This window comes from Octodon degus, unplaced genomic scaffold (genome assembly GCF_000260255.1).
Source record: "Octodon degus isolate 3935 unplaced genomic scaffold, OctDeg1.0 scaffold00159, whole genome shotgun sequence".
In the NCBI taxonomy this organism is placed as follows: Eukaryota; Metazoa; Chordata; class Mammalia; order Rodentia; family Octodontidae; genus Octodon; species Octodon degus.
In genome coordinates this window covers 4,762,851-4,776,164 of record NW_004524735.1, presented here as the reverse complement: position 1 = coordinate 4,776,164, position 13,314 = coordinate 4,762,851, and the positions used below count along the sequence as shown (strand labels likewise).

Below are 13,314 nucleotides of genomic sequence, written 5' to 3'. Positions count from 1 at the left end.
TATATATATATATGTTTTTGCTCCCTCTTCCTGGAATTCCCTTTGTCTCCAAATATATTCTTATTTCTTCAGCTCAAGTGTTTCTTCCTCTCTGAAATTCTCACTCAAACAGAATTAGATAGGTAAAGAGAACTCAGAATTTGTTTAGAGTCCTAAAATTGAGTCCATGTAAATTGATAGCTATTATTTTAAAAAATATTCACTCCCAAAATTTCACTTTCTCAGATTTCCAGTTAGATCCACTTTGATGGGACTTCCACACTTTTAAAATTAGAAGGATAGAGCAGCCTTGTGGTTTATCTCAGGTAGCCTTGCATTTTACACTGTCTATCTTCCTTACTTGCCAACCACTCCCCTAGCACATTTATATATATATAAAATGTTATATAGTTCATATGGTGTGTTTTTATTTTAAGCTGTTACTTCTGTCTGTGGTTGGTCATGAGAGAGCTCTGCCTTGGTAACATTCTTAGGACATCTTGGTGCTTTGAGAGTCAGGGACTCGCTGTCCTTTTCACTAGGGAGCATCTGCCCTCATTTATCTGCTTTTATGACTATGAGAAAGCTCTCAGATGGGATGCTTTGCAAATACCTAAATGTTGCATGGAATTTTCAGACAGATGCATTTATTGGTAACCAATAATGTTGTCTGGTGGGCCTTACAATTTAATGCAAAATCCATCACTCACTCTTTGTTGAGGTGCCATGTGGGACTCAGTTTATGCAAATCCCTTCTGATTTATGGTTTCGTTAGAGCTGAATCATTGATTAGGCCACAGAAATTCAAGAGGAATTTATTTCATCGCTCTAACCCAATTTACAACTGAGCAGGTGCCACCACTTCTGCTAGTACTTGTCATGCTCTTCTTTATCAATAGAGATGCTGAGAGACGTCACACCTCTCTGGAAAGCAGACCCACAGGGGTCACGCTGCTAGCACTCTAGGGGCTTCTTCTAAACCTGACTCAACTACAGAAAAGTGACAAAAAGGAGTGAGGCCTCACAGATTTGGTTGAGAGCCATTGTGAAGCAGGGGCTTCCTCTTCTCCTTCTTCATCTGTTTCTTTCTCTTCCAACCAACGGGTACTTCATTTGGGAAGCTGTTGTTTTCTCTGGAGCGATGTGAGGATAAGTGAGTTTCTTTTGTCCTCCTTGACAACTGCACATTTTGATGGCAACTGGAATGTGGCTTTGTGGACAAATACAGTGGAGAGGGATTTCTTGTGGAAAGTCACGTGAACTCAGGCCTTTAGGCCCGTGAGTTCTCTTGCATTTCCCCTGTATTACTCTCATCTCACAGTTCACTGGAATGAAGGAAGAATTACTTTTGCTAAGTTCGTAGTTAGCACCTTTCACCACCATGACTTCCTTCTTGTGCCTGTGCCCGAGCCTGCTCTGCATATGGGGCAATCAAAATGCAAGACACATTTACCTGGGCAGTCAGCGTCTCTGTTTCATAAAACCCTACAGCTTCAGTAACAACAAAACATCAATCCCGGTGAGCTCAAAGTACCATTGCCTGAAACTGCTTGATATTGGTTCATTTCTCTCCATTCCAATTTATCTTCCAAGAACTTCTTTACGTGTAACTTAGTAGTCTTGGAATTTTGTGTGAAACCTCTTTTCCCCTTTGAATTTTGCTGGCATTTGGTCATTTCATTCCAATTCATTTTTGTTTTTTTCCTTCAGAAGAAGGGACAGTTACTATTCTAGCAAGACTGAAAAAGTTCAGGGACTTCTTTTGAGGCAAATTATTTAATTTTTCTTACTCTCCCTCCTTTTCCGCTATCTAAGACAGAAAATAGTGATAAGGTGAGAAACCCCCAATTTCTATGTAAAGTAATTTTTCTCCTGCACATGGAGAGGCTGTCTCATTTATTCTGAGGGCTGATATTGTCCCCAGATTGGCAGGTGGCAAATAAGAGAAGTGTAGGCCTGGGATGAGGTGAGGTATGTATTTCAGGAAGAGCACTGTGGTGTCACCTTGTGACATTTGCCACCCTGGAGGTAGTGATCACAGAAACCCGAGTGGCTGGGGCTCTCTGATCTTTGCACTGAAGACCTTTCAATTCGCATATTTAGTAGAAGCCCAAGCATCATTTCATTAGTGTGAAAGAAATTGCCCCTTGAGGGTATCATTCCTCAGAACTCCAAGTCAAAAACCTTTTTGAGGAGCTGGAAGTTTTCCGGGGTTCGTTCCCATCAGGGCTCTTGCCTTGGCGGTTGCCGCTGTCTGTCTGTTCTCAAGAGGCTGATGATACAGTATTGTAAGGCTCTTCTGTTTCAAAAACTAATGCTCATTCAAATGATTATATTTTACGAATTGATTTTTAAATGTAGGTGACAATTAAGGGAAGAAGATACTGTCCTGCCAGTGAGTTTGTATCTTTGCTTTTGTGGTACTGGGACTAAACCTGTGGCTTTGTGCTTGCTTGGCAAGCACTTGATCACCCAGCTGTGCTTCCAGTCCTCCCAAGTGTCCTTGTCATTTCAGTGACTTTGGTGGTGTTTTTAGTACAAGATTATAGAATCTACATACTTTCTATGTGAAATATTGCTAAAATCCCATTTTGCTCAGTTTTAGCTGGTGTCCTCAGTTTACAACTGGTTAGTTTTGTTATGCAAGCAGTGTTTTTCTGAGTGCCATGTGTGTCTTTTTATATGATTACTGCCCCCTTCCCATTGACTACTCAAGGTGAATGGTATAGACTGTAGTTTTATTTTTTTATTTTTTGCAGTAACGGGGATTGAACTCAGGACCTTGTGCTTGCCAGGCAAATACTTTTTCTACTGAGCTGTATCCCCAGCCCTGTAGTTTTACATGGACTATTTTCTTTGTGGGAGTTAAATCTGAGGCTGAATGTGAATAGTAACAAGTTCCTGTGACTTACATTGTATGGTGTGCTATCAGAAGTGATATCCAGAACTGAGCCTCAGGTACCTTGACTCTTGAAATCCTGCAAATGCTGTAACTCAGTCCCCTTCTCTTTAGAACCAGCTGAACTTGCTCATATTCTCCCGTGGGGCTGCTGGTGCAGTCAGGTTGCCTAGAGAGAGAACTATAGAACAGTGTGGGTACCACACACGAAGGGGGAACGGCAGTGGACACTGGAGGGAGAGGCCACTTAGCACTTGCTGGGGCGCAGATCCCAGTGCCAGCCCCACCACGTGGAACAGCCTTCACCATAGTGGCAGCTTCTCTCTGCTGTGTCAGGTCAGTTTGTGCTGGCAGCATGACATTTGTTTATTCTCCTTATGACCTTGAGGTCACAGCTGTAGCAGGAGCCTGCCCACTTGGAGAGGAGGAGAGGGCACTAGAGTGACGTCTGTGCTCCTTCCTGGAAATGAGCAACAAGGGCCTGAACATAGACCTGCAGAAAAAGATTGCTGGGTGGGTGAGATAGAGCAGCGGATTAAGTGCCTGCTTAGGCAAGCACAGGGACTGGGGTTTCATCCCTGGAACTACGTGCCATGCCAGCCCCCCCCAGGGCTCACTGAGCCGGCCACCGAGACTGGGTGTGGTGTGCTTGCCTGTAATCCTAGCACTGGGGAGGCTGAAAACAGGAGGATAAGTATGACTCCGAGCTGCATAGATCCTGTACCAAATACACCAAATAACAACAACAACAACAACAACAATAATAATAATAATAATAATAATAATAAATTTCTCATGAATTTCTTGTGCTCTCACTTTAAGATTGGAAAGGAATCAGCAAGTGCAGGGGCCAGGGGTTCGATCCATAGGCCTGCAGTGCTGGCCCCGCTCCTGGAGTGTGCTGAGATGGCAGTTGAGACTGAGCGTGGTGGCGCACGCTTGTAATCCCAGGTCTTGGGAGGCTGTAAACAGGCAGTCACTAGGAGTCTGTTCTAGTAGTGAGACCCTGAACACTCTGTAGACCCTTTCCTAAAATAAAAAAGAAAAAAGATTGCAAAGGAAAACAGGAAAAACAAATCCAACTACACTGACCATGAATTCTCAAGATGCGCCTGTAAGACACACCAACATTTAGCTCATCCCCCAAATTCCTCATGCATTTCTCAGGGTTTTTTGGCCCCCATCTCAGGCTCTAATTGTATCTTCAAGGTGGCCAGTGACTTTGGAGGGTTTTGTGTAATTTATGACTTCCAGTGTTGGAGAAAATTTCCTTCTAACATCTGTTCCTGATCTGTGTATCTGTAATTTTAATTCGTGCTCACTTGTCTTGTCTTCTGGCCTGGACTGAAATTAGTTGAGACTATTTGTGCTGTGTAAGTTTTAATGCCATTTGGTTAAATCCTCCCAGAATCTTAGCACTGTACGGTGCTCCCCTCAAGTCTTCCCTACATTTTTCGGTGAATTTATAATGGAAAAGGTTTTAGAGGGAGGGCTTCAGGGTGTTTGAGGTGAACAGAGACCTGGAAAAGCAACACTTAAAGAGAGTGTAAACTGATTTGCAGATAGAGCAACTGGCAGTTTATAGACAGGACATGTCCTCTGCCAATTGATAGGTGGATGGGATCTGATGAAGACCCCTTGGGAGGAGCTCAAGTGGGAAGACAGTTCCTCGCTGAAGCTAGGAGCAGGGCGCATCTGAGGGAGAGAGTAATCTCAGGGAAACGTCAGTTCAGTGACCCTGTAGGTGCCATAAGGGGTGTGAGTCTGGGAAGTTCCCAGAATACACATTTCTCCAGGGAGAACTGTGTCTAAGGCTAGGCTAGCCGACCTTGACAGCACCTTTCGCTGCTGATAACTGCAGAAGAAATAAGTTGCTTCTTAAGACAGAGTCTGTGAGAGTTCAGAGTTTAGCCTTTAACAGCTTGTCCTGATGGCCCAACTTTCTGTCCCCTAAATGTTAAAAAGAGTGTTTTCCCCTTCAGGAGCTTGGGTGTCTCCCAGGATATGTATTTTCATTGTGGAATACATAAAGGAATTCATTTCTCAAGAAGGATCTTGGGGCTATGTCCTTCGTATCCAATCCCTGGGCAGAGAGAATGTCTGTGTATGTAATCTCAAAGGTAAACTACCTGACCTGCTGGGCAGGCTGAGAGGAAGGTGTGGTTCTCTATCTGGAGTCAACTTTAGGCATCTCTGTGATGCTCAGGGCTGTCTAGCAGAAGTAGACCTTGCATTCTGTGTTGTGGAAGAAGTCACAGGAGTAAACCCCGCGCAAGCGTGTCTGCTGCTGGCTGCAGAGTCCAGAGAGGAGCCAAAATAAATGTATACTTTCTCCTTAAATATAACGAGTAAAGAGAGGGACTTAGAGAGCAGGAGGTAGGGGATTTCATGGTAATAGATGGAACTTATGATACGCATCTTTTGACCTGAATTTAAATAAAGCAAATAGTTTTAATAGTGTTATTGCTATTTGTAAAAGAACTCTAAGTACAAGACCAGTAGGGGAAGACCAAAGTTTAGGCTTTATCCAACCAGCATTTGTTTCTTTATTGATTTCCTGGAACATGTCAGGGCCATTTGATGATCCATGTATTTTGAACTCCTGTTCTTCACCAGTCGGCCTCACTGAGCCTTGGCATCTTCTCCCCAGTACCTGGTAGGGCCCTTCTCTGTGACATTCCTGCAGCACCTTACCCCGCTCACCTCAGTGCTATGATGCCCTCCTGTGACACAGTGCTCCCTCACAGTTTCCCTTGCTTTACTGTACAGTGAGTGAGGACCTGTCTGTGATGTTTATGGTGCTTTTTTGCAATATCCCCTTCACCTGGGTACATGATGAGCACTTCCTAAATTTTTATTGTCTAAATGAATGGTGCTTCTGCTAGGAACTAAACTGAGGAGTTATTCTGCATAAAATGAAAAGCCTCATTTCAGAAGATTCTCTCTTTCCTAAGTGTCTTCTCAGTTTGAACGACCTAAGTATGAACTCTAAATATGTCTTACTCGTCTGGACATCTATGGGCACTGTTTTGAGTGTGACAAATTATTTTTCTTCTCACCTTGAGTTTCCAGACAATGAAGGGTAATGGAGTGTTCTCTGCCAAAAGAAATGCTTTTTTCTTTGGACAGATCTGGGTATGTCACGGAGTGGAAAACGCTAATGGCTGGTAGAGTTCTTGTCTGCCTGAGCCAGGGCCATTGTCCCTTGATTAAAATCACAGCTGGATGGACTCATGGGCTGGGAGAGACGGGCAATCATTTTGCATTTCTGTCTCTAATTTGACTTATCACCTACTAGTTGAATAATCACAGGCAGAGGAATTAACCTCTTTGAAACTCATTGTATTCATCTTTAAAATAGTCTTAGTTCTAAAATGGAAAGACTCTGAGGAGTTAGTTGTGAAATCAACAGGTAGTGAATGCTTGTAATGTGCCAGGTATTGTCGGAGGCACAAGATGAACAGGTCTATGTGGCCCTTTCCCTGCAGAGGTGAGCTTCTAGTGGCGGTGCAGACATCCGTCAGTAAATACAGAAATAAACCCACCATTCATGATTATGATAACTTCTATAAACAAGATTAGGCTCACATGAGAGAGAACAGTTGGCCTCATTTAGGTCTAGGGGATAAGCAGTCTTCCTTGAATAGAGTATCAAGTTTGTGCTTGTGTGTGCATAGTTGTTGCTATTGTTCCTTTAAAACTATACAAAAATTTACAATTTACGGTTGCCACATGGTGTTTTGATGTATGTATACATTATTATATCATTAAATAAATCTACCATATCAGTCACCTCACACACTCTGTGTGTGTGTGTGTGTGTGTGTGTGTATGTGTGTAAGTGGTGAGAATGTTTAGATCTCCTGTTCTACTGTACTAGAAGCTTCCTGTAATTTAATACTTTAGTGACAGTCCCCATGCAGTCTCTTACCCATCCTGCTTAAGGGAAGCCTTGTACCCTTTGAGCAACATCTGCCCAGACCCCCTTGCTACCCCTTGAGGACATTATATTTAATCTTAAAGGCATAATTGCACAGTAGGAGTTCTGCTAGTGGACATGTGCATTGACGTCCTGAGGTGGTGGAACGCATCTGCAAAGACGCAGAATCAGAAAAGCAACTGCAGTACCAGAGGAATAAGAAGGAAGGCTGGTGTGGCTGGAGGGTAGTGCTTGTTGCCTTGGGTTGAAGTTACAGATTTTGTGTTTTAAATAAAATGGGAGGCCTGTGAAAGAATTTTTAAAAGGAGACATAATCCCATCTGTGTTTTAAAGGATTCTTTTCCTGTGGAAAAAGGATTACAGACAGCCAAGAGAGGGTCAGGAAAGCAAAAGGGGTGATGCTCATTGCAGAGATGGTACCAGTGTGGAGAATCAGGATGAGCTTTCTTGTTATGCTGTGGAAGGCCAGAGAATCAAGAGGTCTGTGTGACATCAGGGGCTGCCATGCTGCGTGTGCACACACACACACACACACACACACACACACACACTGGAGGGGCACGTAAGCAAGGACGGAGATGATCCTTGGTGTCACAGGTGGACGTGGTGAACTTGAGGAGCACGGCTTGGGAAGTAAGATCAAAAGTTTCTTGCTGGCTCAGTGGGCTCTGAGGTGCCCTGAGGAGTGCAGGTAGGTGACTGGATGTGCTGACGTACGTGGGTGAAATGAGGCACGCTGAGAGGTCCAGGTGATTTCCTGTGTGCTTAGAGAGGGCCAGGAACTTTTGTTATTGCTCCTAGATGTTCCTGAACACTGTCCATGAATAAGCAGGCACAAGTTTTGGTCCGTCCTTGATCTCTGGTAAGAACAGATTGGTCGAATGAAAAACTTACTCTAAATGGACCAATTTTAAAAATAGTTTTACAGAATATAGAAAGGCTGTTGTCTTATTACCTTCTTGTTGCTGAGCTGTAATACCCGACACCCACAATTAGACATTTGCAGTTTTGAGGCTGCCAAAACTGGAGTCCTGTTAGCTCTTGTGATGCCCTTGGGCCAATTTTTAATCATGCAGTTCCACATTATGTGGCTTTTTGTTACCCATCTTTTCAGTAGTTAAGTTCTTCTGTTCCATCTTTGTAGACCACATCTTTTTTTTTAAAAAATAGTTTTATTGAGAAAAAATAGCAATGAGACAGTTTTAAAGCAGATTGCTAGCACAGTTTCAATAATTAATGCATTGCATATTGTTGTCTTAGTGATTATTCATTGTACAAGATGCAGACATGATATCCTGTCCACAAACACAATTCAAACAAATCTCTCTGTTTGTTGAAATAAGAGAATGCAGCTGTATTTCTATTCTAACTATTTTGAATATACAGATACAAAATGGTCATTCATTTGTATCCCCCTTTTTTGGTTAGTTTTTCAGAGAAGGGCATTCCATTATCATTTAAATATTGTAGGTACGTGAATTCAGTAAAATATTCCAATATAGTCCAGTAGTCCATAATAGTAGTAGGTTTTTTGTAGGACTGGCAATGTCTGAAGTTGTTGACTTGAGCCTTTTACAGCTCAGCATATTAATATGGGTTTACTTTTTATACTTCATTTTTATACTTTTCTGCTGGATGATTAAGACCAAGATAGGGCTGGGGAAATGGCTCAGTAGAATAAGCGCTTCCCTGGCAAGCGCATGCAAAGGCCCTGGTTCTGGAAAAAAAAAAAAGACCAAGATAAAGCAAGACCTCTATAACAAGAAATATAACTTTTGTATCTGATAAGGACAGTCAAATCCCCTCTGGACTTATCCTGAAAGCCTGTACCACAGCTTGTAGATCCTTTGTCAGTGTCAGCCATGTGGATGAGTCACGGCCATTGCTTGACCCATTTGCTTTCTGTGAAAGCCTGAGAGAAAGTTTTTTCTCCATGTGACTCTCCTTAGGCACAGTCTACATCATTGATCACTTTCCTCTTTGGCCCCATAATCTCCTTGATAAGAAAATCTGGGACACAAATGAGTTACATGATGTTACAGCACAGGTTCTCTTATGTCCTGAGTCTTCACTGACCTTGCAAGCCTAGGGCCAAAATGTTGACTGTCCTTGCAGCCCTTCTTTTTCTCTAATTTTTGGTCTGCAAATTTAGATTGTTAACATTCCAGAAGAGAAGCTTATTATTATTACCCTACAATGTAGGCAGTTGATCTTAACCTCACTATCTGTCAGAATATCAAACATCTTAGGCATAACATGGAACAGGTATTTTTCATCATGTATTGATATGTAAACTTTAAGTCCCTACAAAATTTGAAGAAAAAAATTTAAAAATTTAAAAAATATTAAAAAATAAGAATAAACCATTGCATATTTTTATACAGAAATTTAGAAATCTAACCATATACAGTAGCAGGACAGTCCTGTGACTTTTTTTTCTTGTCTCTTGTTTTCATTTATTACCCTTTTATTTTTTTTAAACAAACATTTACTTGAGAGACAGTATAGCAGTAATTGGTATGATATGACAAGCAGTACATATTTAGAAGACTAGAATGACAGGCATTCCAAGCATGACCCTACCATTACACATTGCTTACTTCAGTGCTGTTGCTTAGTTCACAGGTATCAGCATACATAGTCAGTCAGGGTGAGAATCCTACCAATTAACTTCTAGTTTCAATAACATGCTGAACATTCTCAGGATCATTGCCTTATGCATCTTGTGCGTATAAATGTATGGCTTTGCCCCTGTCATGTTTCCTAACTTTTCTCCTTGCCCTTTCTTCATTGTCTAATCTTCAAGTTCTTGCTTTCCTTTTAATTGTGTTATACCTTTCTATTTGTATTTCTTCTTTTGAGTTCTTATACTAGGGAGACTATATGATATTTACACATGTAGTTCTGGTTTATTTCACTTATGAGTATATCTTCAAGTGGCATCCACTTAAATGTAAAAGCTTTGAGTTTATCATTCTTTATAGCTGAGTAATACTCCATTGCATAAAAATACCACATCTTTTTCATCCATTCCTCAGGTGATGGGCATCTTGGTTGTTTCCAAGATTTGGCTATCACAAATTGTGCTGCTATAAACATTGGTACGCTTATATCATTATGATATGACATTTTCAGTTCCTCTGGGAAAATTCTCAGTAGGGGGATAGCTGGCTTGGATGGGATTTCAAGTCCTACTTTTTTAAAGGAGTCTCCACACTGATTTCTGTAATGGTTGCACTAGTCTACATTCCCACCAGCAGTGAAGAAGGGTTCCCTTTCCCCTACAGCCTCTCCAACATTTGTTGTTTTTTGATTTATTTGTGATAGCCATTCTTTCTGGGGTGAGATGGTATCTCAGTGTTGTTTTAATTTGCATTTCACGGATGGCTAGTGATGTGGAGCATTTTTTCATGTATTTATTTGCTTCTTTACTCTGAGAAGTGTGTGTTCATCTCCAAGGCCCATTTCTGGATTGGGTCTTTAACTCTTGGGGCCCTAATGTTTTTTAGTTCTTTATAAATTCTAGAGAGCAGACCTTTGTCTGAGTTCTTATTAGTCAAGAGTTTTTCCAAATTTGTGGGTTGTCTTTTCACTTTGTTGTTAATCTCTTTTGATGTGCAAAAACTTCTCAGTAAGAGAAGATCTCAGTTGTTAATTCTTTCAAGTATTACCCGTGTGATTTGATGTTTGTTCATGAACTCTTTGCCTAACCCTATGTCTTCAAGAGTTCCTCCTACTTTCTCTTCCAGGAGATTTAGTGTTTCTGTTTTCATGTTTATATCTTTAATCCATTTTGACTTTAGCTTAGTGCATGGTGATAGACCTGGGTCAGGTTTTAGCTTTCAGCATGTAGTGAGCCAGTTTTTTCCTGCATCATTTGTTAAAGAGGCTATCTTTCTTCCATTAAGCATGTTTGGCCCCTTTTTCGAAGATAAGGTGGCTGAGTGTGTATGTGGAGGCTTCTGCCTCTTCTAATCTATTCCATTGATCCTCAGGGAAGACCACACATTACTAGAGCTTTCTTTCTGGCCAAACTAATAACTTTTAAAATCTTTGATTTTTATTTTTAAATGTTCTTGATTCTTAACATGTAGCAGATTTCCCAACAGTAGTCATGCTACTGCTTCAACATTAGACTGCCTTGAAATTTTTCCCACCAGCTTAATTAGTCCACAGCACTTAACTCAGTTTCCTGCAAAGTCTCTGGACATGAATCAAATGCAGACAAATTTTCTGTTATAGCATAACACACATGACTTGGAGTCCAGGTGCTAATGGAATCCTTCTTCCCCATTGAAACCACTTGAGCCTGCTCTTTTCTGGCTGCCCTGCATCCAGAATTTTTTGTCTGAGTTCCAAGCAGTGTTTCCTATCAAGCTTAGCTCACAGCATTCTAGGGCTGCTACTCCAGCAGGGATTCCATCTTTCCAAACTTCTCCTGTAAATTATTTCCAAAGACTTCTGAACCACATAGCCAGATAGTAGCACAGCAGTGACCCCACATCTGTGGTAACAAAACCTATCTTAGTTTGTCATTGCAGACACAAAACACCTATCACCTACATGGCAAAGGCAGAAAGGCTTATTGTAGTTCATTGTTTGTAGAGGTTTCCATTCATAGTCTGCGGACTCCAAGGTAGGGCAACATGATAGAGGGATGTCACAGAAGAGAAGTAGTCCATTGTAGGGGAGGCAGGAAGCAGAGAAACTTGCTTCTTTCTGTTTCTTTCCACCGAGGCTACACCCCTATTGATTAGTATTATGCACACCCAGGGTGGGTCTTTTGTTTTCAGAAGCCCTATCATTCACACCCAGAACTTTGCTAAGCCCATCCATGGACCAATTCAGTATCACACACCCCCATGGTCTACTCATCTCTCCAAAGCCCCACCTGTGAGTGCATGAAAATTTGGAGGGACATCTAGACTAAGAGGGAACAGCTGTAATCATGAATAGTATCAGAAAATAATCACTAGCAATTGCTTATACCCCAGTTTTTGTTTTTTTTTTTGCTGAACCGGGGATTGAACTCAGTCCCTGGTACTTGCCAGGGAAGCACTTATTCTACTGAGCCGTCTCCCCCGCCCCCTACCCCAGGTATTTGAATGTCAGAAGAATTATTATTTTAGTGGTGCTCATGTGAACTTAGAGTTGAATTGTGAACATCATTTTCATTATCATGGGTGAGTAAAACCCCAGACACATTTTCCTAACCTGTCGGTAAGAGTAACCTTAGGATACTGCAGGGATTTAGGGAGGTACTGTATAACTTAGGACGCACGATGCCTGATATACTGGAAGAAGTCAATAATAGCAATACTTTCAAGTGCTCTTAATGAAAATCAGTGTGGAGATTCCTCAAAACAATAAAACTAAACATTTCTTTTGACCCATTTATTCATGTATCTGCATGACAGAATTAAAGATATGATGTTACAGTGCTACATGCACAGCCATGCTTATAGTAATAGAACTCCCAACAGATAAATCTAGGAAGTAGGTGATATGTCCATCAACAGATGGATGGATGAAGAAACTATGGTGTCGCATACAGTGTACTACTACTCTGCTAGAAAGAAGGAGACACTTGAGTCATTTATAGGAAAATGGATGCACCATGAGACTGTAATGTTACGTGAAATAAATCAGATACACAAGCTCAAATAGTATATGGTTTCTCTTATAAGAGAAACTCAAAATACGAATAAAGCACAAAAGAAAGGACAGATAATAGGAAATAGAATGGTAGTTCTTGATTTAATTTTATTTAATTTTATTTTTTATATTTAGTACAGTGTCTACAGGATCTGATTACAGAGATTGGACTCATAGTGATCCTCCTGTTTTCAGCCTCCCAAGCACTGGAATTACAGGCATGCTTTACCATGCCCAGTCTCAGTATGCCCCAGGGGTAGGGCCAGCACAGCAGGCTAGGGATCGAACCCTAGTTCCTGAGTCTTCCTGAGCAGGCATTTTAATCCACTGAACTATCTGGCCAGCCCAGAATGATAGTTCTTTTGTAAAAAGGAATGAAGGATTGGGGATAGGGGATAAGAAAAGTATTAACATGTGTTAAATACAATCAAATAAAAAATCTTGAATATTTGTTACCTTATTTGTGTGTCTCCTACAATCTCAACATAGCTTGTAATTCCATAAAAATACATTAATATTTCAGGAGGAGGATGGATGTGATGGATGTTCATACCCCAGATCAGCTAAGAAAGTATGTTCTAAAGTCTAGCAGGAGGGAGAGAGAGAGGAAGGAGAGAGAGAGAGAAAGAGAGAGAGGGAGATTGAGGGAAGGAGACGGGGGGGGGGAAGGGCGAGAGACAGAGGGTGAGAGAGCAAGAGAGGGAGAGAGGGCAAGAGAGAGGGAGAGAGGGAGTGAGAGGGAGAGAGAGTGAGCGAGAGGGAGAGAGAAAGGGGGAGAGAGAGAGAGAGAGAGAGAGAGAGAGAGAGAGAGAGAGAGGAACTGAAGACAAATAGCCAGAAG

At 41.5% G+C, this 13,314-nt stretch overlaps 1 protein-coding gene across 1 annotated transcript in view; it reads left to right on the top strand.

The window, feature by feature from the left end:
- Window positions 1-13,314, top strand: part of Nell1 (neural EGFL like 1) — a 990,534-nt gene that overhangs the window by 284,355 nt on the left and 692,865 nt on the right. The window lies entirely within an intron of this gene.